Raw genomic sequence first — 5,561 nt, 5'->3', positions numbered from 1 at the left:
ATGCACCCCGCCCTGAGGCTGCACTCCGGTGGGGCCAGCGGCAGTTCTGGAGAGAGGCTGGCCCGTGGCTGCGTGCCGGCCGCCGAGGCTCACCCTCTGCTTTCTCCACTTGCCCGCCCAGGGGCCAGAGTGCTCCCACCGCACCTGGGGCCCCTGCAGCTTCACCTGTTCGCTCAGCTGTGCACCGCAGGTAGCAGCACCGTGAGCCAGGTCGCCTGAGAAGTCCCTATTCAGTAGCAGAATCCTTACTTTCAGGCGCAGAAAAACTAATGCATTCACATTTTTTAGTTTACCAGATGCCAAGTCTTCTCAAAGAAAAACAAACAAAAAACACCTCGGTTTATTGAAATATAATGCACATACCACTACATTCCCTTTTACATGTATAAATTCAGTGGTTTTAGTCTGTTTACAGAGCTTGCAGCCTTCACCTCTAGCCAGCTGAGGATATTTTCATCACCCCCGAAGAAACCTCCTAACTCTTAGCAGTCACAGCCACTTCTTCCTGCCTGTGGCAGCCATCACGCCACGTCCTGTCTCTCTGGATTTGCCTTTCTGGACTTTTCTTCCAAATGGTATCCCACAGAGCCCTCCCTGGTAGCAGAAAGGGTTAAAGCACAGCACTATGAACTGTCCACAGCCACTGCAGCACGAGCTCCATCCCCAGCCAGGGAGGGACCCACAGGGCGCAGCAGACCCCTCCTGACCTGCCCGCTGCTCCCCTCTGCAGTGTACTTCAGTCAGTCTGCCTGTTCTGCTCCCCACTCTGGAGAGTCCTCTCACCCCCTGCACCTCTGGCCTGTACCCCAGTTCTTGTATGCATAAATAAATAAATCTTTGTGGGGAAAAAGAACAAATGGTATCATACATTGTGGCCTTTTGTAACTGGCTTCTAGGTCCATCTACATTGTAGCCTGTGTCCAGCCCCTCATTCCTTGTTTATGGCTGAGTAATATTCCCTTGTATGGTTTAGACCTTATTTCATTTATTCATCAGTTGATGGACATATATGTGTTGTTCCCACAACCTCCAGTCTACTGATTCCAGAAAACCAAGGTGAGCTTCTGACTTAGAGTTTTCTCCATATCAGTGAAGTTTTGATTCAAAAAAACTCTTGGGAAGGAAAGCTCTTAGCAGTGCTTGGCCAGGGGCTGGTACCTTCAGGGAGGCTCTTCAAGGCTGCAGTCTTTTAACTGAGACTTCTGTGCCTAGAATGTTCCACATGAGGAGATGGTAGAAGGAATCACAGGAGCAAAGCCAGGGAGGTAGGGAGTGGTAGAGAGAAGCTGACGGGAGACCCCTCCGGCCAGGAGGGGAGCGAGACTCGGCCTGGAGCAGGAGGGGAGACGGGGACAGGTGGTCGTCAGGGACAGAAGCCGTTTCATCCATTGCTTTTGGGGAAAAAAACATACTAGGTGTTCCAGCGACTGGAACTTTTCACTCAGGATACAAATGATAAAAACGACACAAAAAGAGTAAAATGGATGGGGGGAAGTAGCACAGGTTGCGGACTCTTCACCAGAAGAGCCCAAGGGCCGCGTGGCCGGCTCCCAGGACTGTCTGGACACAGCCCTGTGTGGGGCCCCTGGGGTGCATGCGGCCTCTGGGCCGATTTCAGCACCTGCGTCCTGAGAGAGGCCCACGGAGAGGACTTGCCGGGTCCTTGCTCACCTGTCAGGGTCCTCATTGTGCCCTCACGCGTCACTGGCGGCCGGCTCAGGTGGGGAACCCCAGTGTCCGGCCTGCTGCCGGGCCGCATTGATGCCCACTCCCCGCAGGACCTGTCGCTTCTCTCCAGAAGTTTGAGAGGCGCTCTCCTCGCCCCGGATTAGGCGGGGTCCTCGGTGGTTTAGTTTGGGGTGGCTCCCTTTCACTCGCTGTACTGAAACGCTCAGCCCGCTGTTGGGGGTGCACAGCGACTTCTCTCTTTCCAGAAACGCCCCCTGTGGGCTGCCGAGCACGCCCTTCAGTCTCCTCTGCTAGAACTCATCTCCTTCTATCTGCCTGTTACTTTTTGGAAAACGTTTTCAGTTTTCTCTCCCAGTTTATTAAATTTTAGCCGTGGCATTTTTCTATCTAGACTCTTGTTACTGCTTTACAATCCTTTCTTTAATTTTTCTCCACGCCAGTCTCTTCTGGCCTGGCAGACGCGGTCACGCACACTCCTCTGAGGGTACCGCTGTGGGCCTGGTGCCTTGGGGCTCAGTTCCCCGTCTCCTGTTGTCTCTGCTGCTGCCTCCCAGCTCCCCTTTTCCTATCTTGCGCCGTCTTTCTTGTTGCGATGTCCCCCAGTCCTGGCAGGCCTTGGTCACGGGTTCACAGTTAGGAGGAACTCGTGGGGTTGGCAGTCTAGCAGTGGGGGTGCCTGTGTCCCCCCGGCCCCCCACGGAGGAGTGGTACAGCAGGGTCTCTTTCTGGAGACCCCAGTGTCTGTGTGCAGCTTTGCGTTTCAGAGGGCAACTCTCTGATACCAGTGTTTCGGGGTGCACCTGGCTGCCAAGGTGTCACAGCAGGAAGGAGACGAGCCTGGAGGCGGGAGGGAGGCTCCCCCCTGCCGTGTGGCTACCCGCGCCTGCTCTGGGGTCTCCCTCCGCGCACCTGCTCCCCACCAGGCCCTGTGCTGCAGCCTTCGCCTTCCTGCTGCTCCCTGCAGGGGCACAGCAGAGTGCAGGTGAGCCTGGGGTGCACCACTCTGCTGGCAGACTTGTTCCCGCCTGGTGCAGCCTGAAACGCGCCCCTCCCCCTGTGCGCCCCAGCCTCTCCCCAGCCCCTGAGAGCCCCGAAACGACAGCCCCTCTGCACTGCTGGTCCCAAACCTTCCACTTCCCACACCTCGGGCGTTCCCTGCTGAACCCTTGCTTGCCGTCAGTTTCAGTGGGCTCGGGCCTTTCCACGTGGTTGTCGCTTGGGAGCATGTTGCAGAGGAGACAGGCCAGTGTTCAGTCTGTCACTGCGCCCCCTCAGAGGCAGCCCCTGCGCCCGGGTAAGAGGGTGTGGGAGACAGAGCCGGTGTGTGTGTGTGTGTGTGTGTGTTTATGTGTATGAAAAGTAAGTCACGTGTGTGTGCTTTGTTTGTGTGTGGTGCGGGGATGTGTGGTGCAGGGGTGTATGGTGCAGGGTTTGTGGCAGGGGGTGTGTGGCATGGGGGGTGTAGTAGGGGTGTGGTAGGGGTGTGTGTGGTATTGGGGTGTGTGGCATTGGGGTGTGTGGCGGGGGGGTACAGCATGGGGGGTGTGGTAGGAGTGTGGTAGGGGTGTGTGTGGTATGGGGGTGTGTGGCATGGGGATGTGTGGCGGGGGGGGGCGGCATGGGGGGTGTGGTGTACATGTGAGTGTATGTAGCCCTGTAACAGGCACTAGGAGGCGGTGCAGTCAGAACAAGGCAGCGAGCAGGAAGAACCCAAAGAACCAGCAGCCTCATTATCGTGATGGGGTGTGGCCAGAGAGGTTGGTGATTTTGAAGGGAACACACTCAGTAGGAAGGTTAAATTCCAGCAGTTTCATTTTTAAAACGCCGTACTACCGTCCTGGGGTAGCTGGCAGGGAGTATGTTTTCACTCCGCTCCTGCTGAAGGCTGGTTCACCCTCTCGCAAGTTCTGAGGTTGCGGACGCCCTGGGCGAGGGAGAGGCAGCGTCCAGCCAGCAGGTCCTGTGAAGCCTCCGCTTTCTGCCCACACGGTCGGGCTCCCCGCACCAGCCTCCCCAGGGCTGTCCTGGTTCGCAGTCTGCACAGGAGCGGGGCCTCAGCACAGAGCAGGGCCTTCTGCTCCGTTTCCGGCACTGTCTCAGCCGGGCTAGAGGACTGTTGGCTGCCGGGCCACAGAAGGGGACCCCCGAGGAAGAAGCGGGCCCCCACTGCGGGTCTTCCTCTTTCCTTTCCTAGACGGGCCACTTATCACAGCAGGGTGTGTGAGTGTGCGACCGAGGGGCCCCTGGGCCCCCCAAACCTGCTTGTTCTGAAGGGATCCTGCCGCGGTGTACGCAAAGGCAATGCAGATTTGTGCTCAACGGCATTGGTGGGAGGGGGAAGAAAGAGAGGAAAGAAAGTTCCTAATAAGAGTTTTCCCCTTACAACACCCCAAATTACCCACCCTCATGGGCAGATGTCCAGCAACCAGCATGGTCCCAAAGCAGGGCCGCTGATGCCCCAAAGCTTGCCACAGTCTAAGGCCCCTCTGGCCGGGAGCCACAGGAAAGGGGTTCTGAAGCAGGGCCCAGGAAGCCGCGCCCAGGGGAAGGCCACAGCACCATAACGCCTGGGGTCTTCCTCTCCCCGCGTCTCTCCCCCTCCTATTCCTACCTGTGTCTCCCTCACGCCCTGCAGCTTGGCTCACCTGGCCGCGCAGCTGCGCCCCCTAGTGGAGGAGATGGGGAACACAGCACCTCCCCACCAGCCTCGACAGAGCTGAAGGAACCTGGGGCCTGGGGTAAAAGCTTCAGCGTTTTGAACACTGGAAAAGAGAGCATTCTTTGTTTTAGGGCGCCCACCACCTGTGGCGGCATTCCCCAGAGCCTGGGAGAGCCCTGCCGGACTCCCTGCTCCCCCCACCCCAGCCTGAGATCCCATGCGTTTATTAGTGAGCCCTTGTTTCTTTGTTCCTATAGCATCTCTCATTTCCAGCGTAGTGTCCTGAGTGTGGAAGCATCTTAAAATAGATGTGTCCCTTTCATGAGGGGGAGTTCAGTACATCCAGGAGTGATTCCCAAACGGCTACACCCGAGATTTGAGGAAACACCAGAGAAGGAGAGTTCGGGAGGCACAGCTGGGGCCCATGGGGAGGACTCGGGGGTGTGGAGCGCTGGGACCGGCGCCTCAAGTCCTGGCTCTCAGGAACCGAGGTGCCCGGTGGGGAACACGGAGGCCATGGTGCCGCTCCGGGTGGTCTCGGCCTTGCTGCAGGGGCCTTTCTTTCCTCTTCGTTGTATTTCCAGGTTTAGGGTTGTTTGTTCTGGAACAAAAAAAGCGTTCTCTTTCGCCTGCTCCTGAGGCAGCAGGGAGGAGGCCGGGAGAGCGGCCCCACCCTGCCCCCAAAGGTCGGCAGCGGGTCCAGGGCCGTTTCTGTGTGAAGACGGGAGACCCTCCCAGAGCAGTGGGGAGCTTGTCAGGTGAAGAATGTCCCCGCGTGGGAAGCTTGGGGGAGCAGGCAGTAAAGACTCTGGACCTCGCTGCCCCCAGAGCTGCGGCCAGGGAGGCTGGTCCAGGCTCTGACCCGAGCAGGGATCACTGGCGCCCCCGGTGGCCCGGGAGAAGCCGCCCAGCCCACTCCCAGAACAGCCCAGAGACTGATGCTAGGAGTTACGCTCCCCTCCTCTCCAGCCCCCTCCACCTGACCCCCAAAGCCAGCCCGCCCCTCGATGCAGCGGCCAGAGTCCCCATCCATCAGGGTCCTGTCTCCTCCGGGCTGCAGGTGCGAGTGGCCTCCTGGTGAGGCCAGAAACAGGAGATGGATCTTTTTTGAACAATACGCTCTATCGTGATCCAGTTCCTGACCTTGAATACAGCTTGCGGAGTTTGTACCAAGAAGGCGCAGTGTGGCATGACCCCGACGGCCACCCGGGGC

The sequence above is a fragment of the Condylura cristata genome, unplaced genomic scaffold (genome assembly GCF_000260355.1).
Source record: "Condylura cristata isolate star-nosed mole 26May11 unplaced genomic scaffold, ConCri1.0 scaffold00006, whole genome shotgun sequence".
Lineage (NCBI taxonomy): Eukaryota > Metazoa > Chordata > Mammalia > Eulipotyphla > Talpidae > Condylura > Condylura cristata.
The sequence above is the reverse complement of the archived record's forward strand: the minus strand, read 5'-3'. Positions refer to the sequence as shown.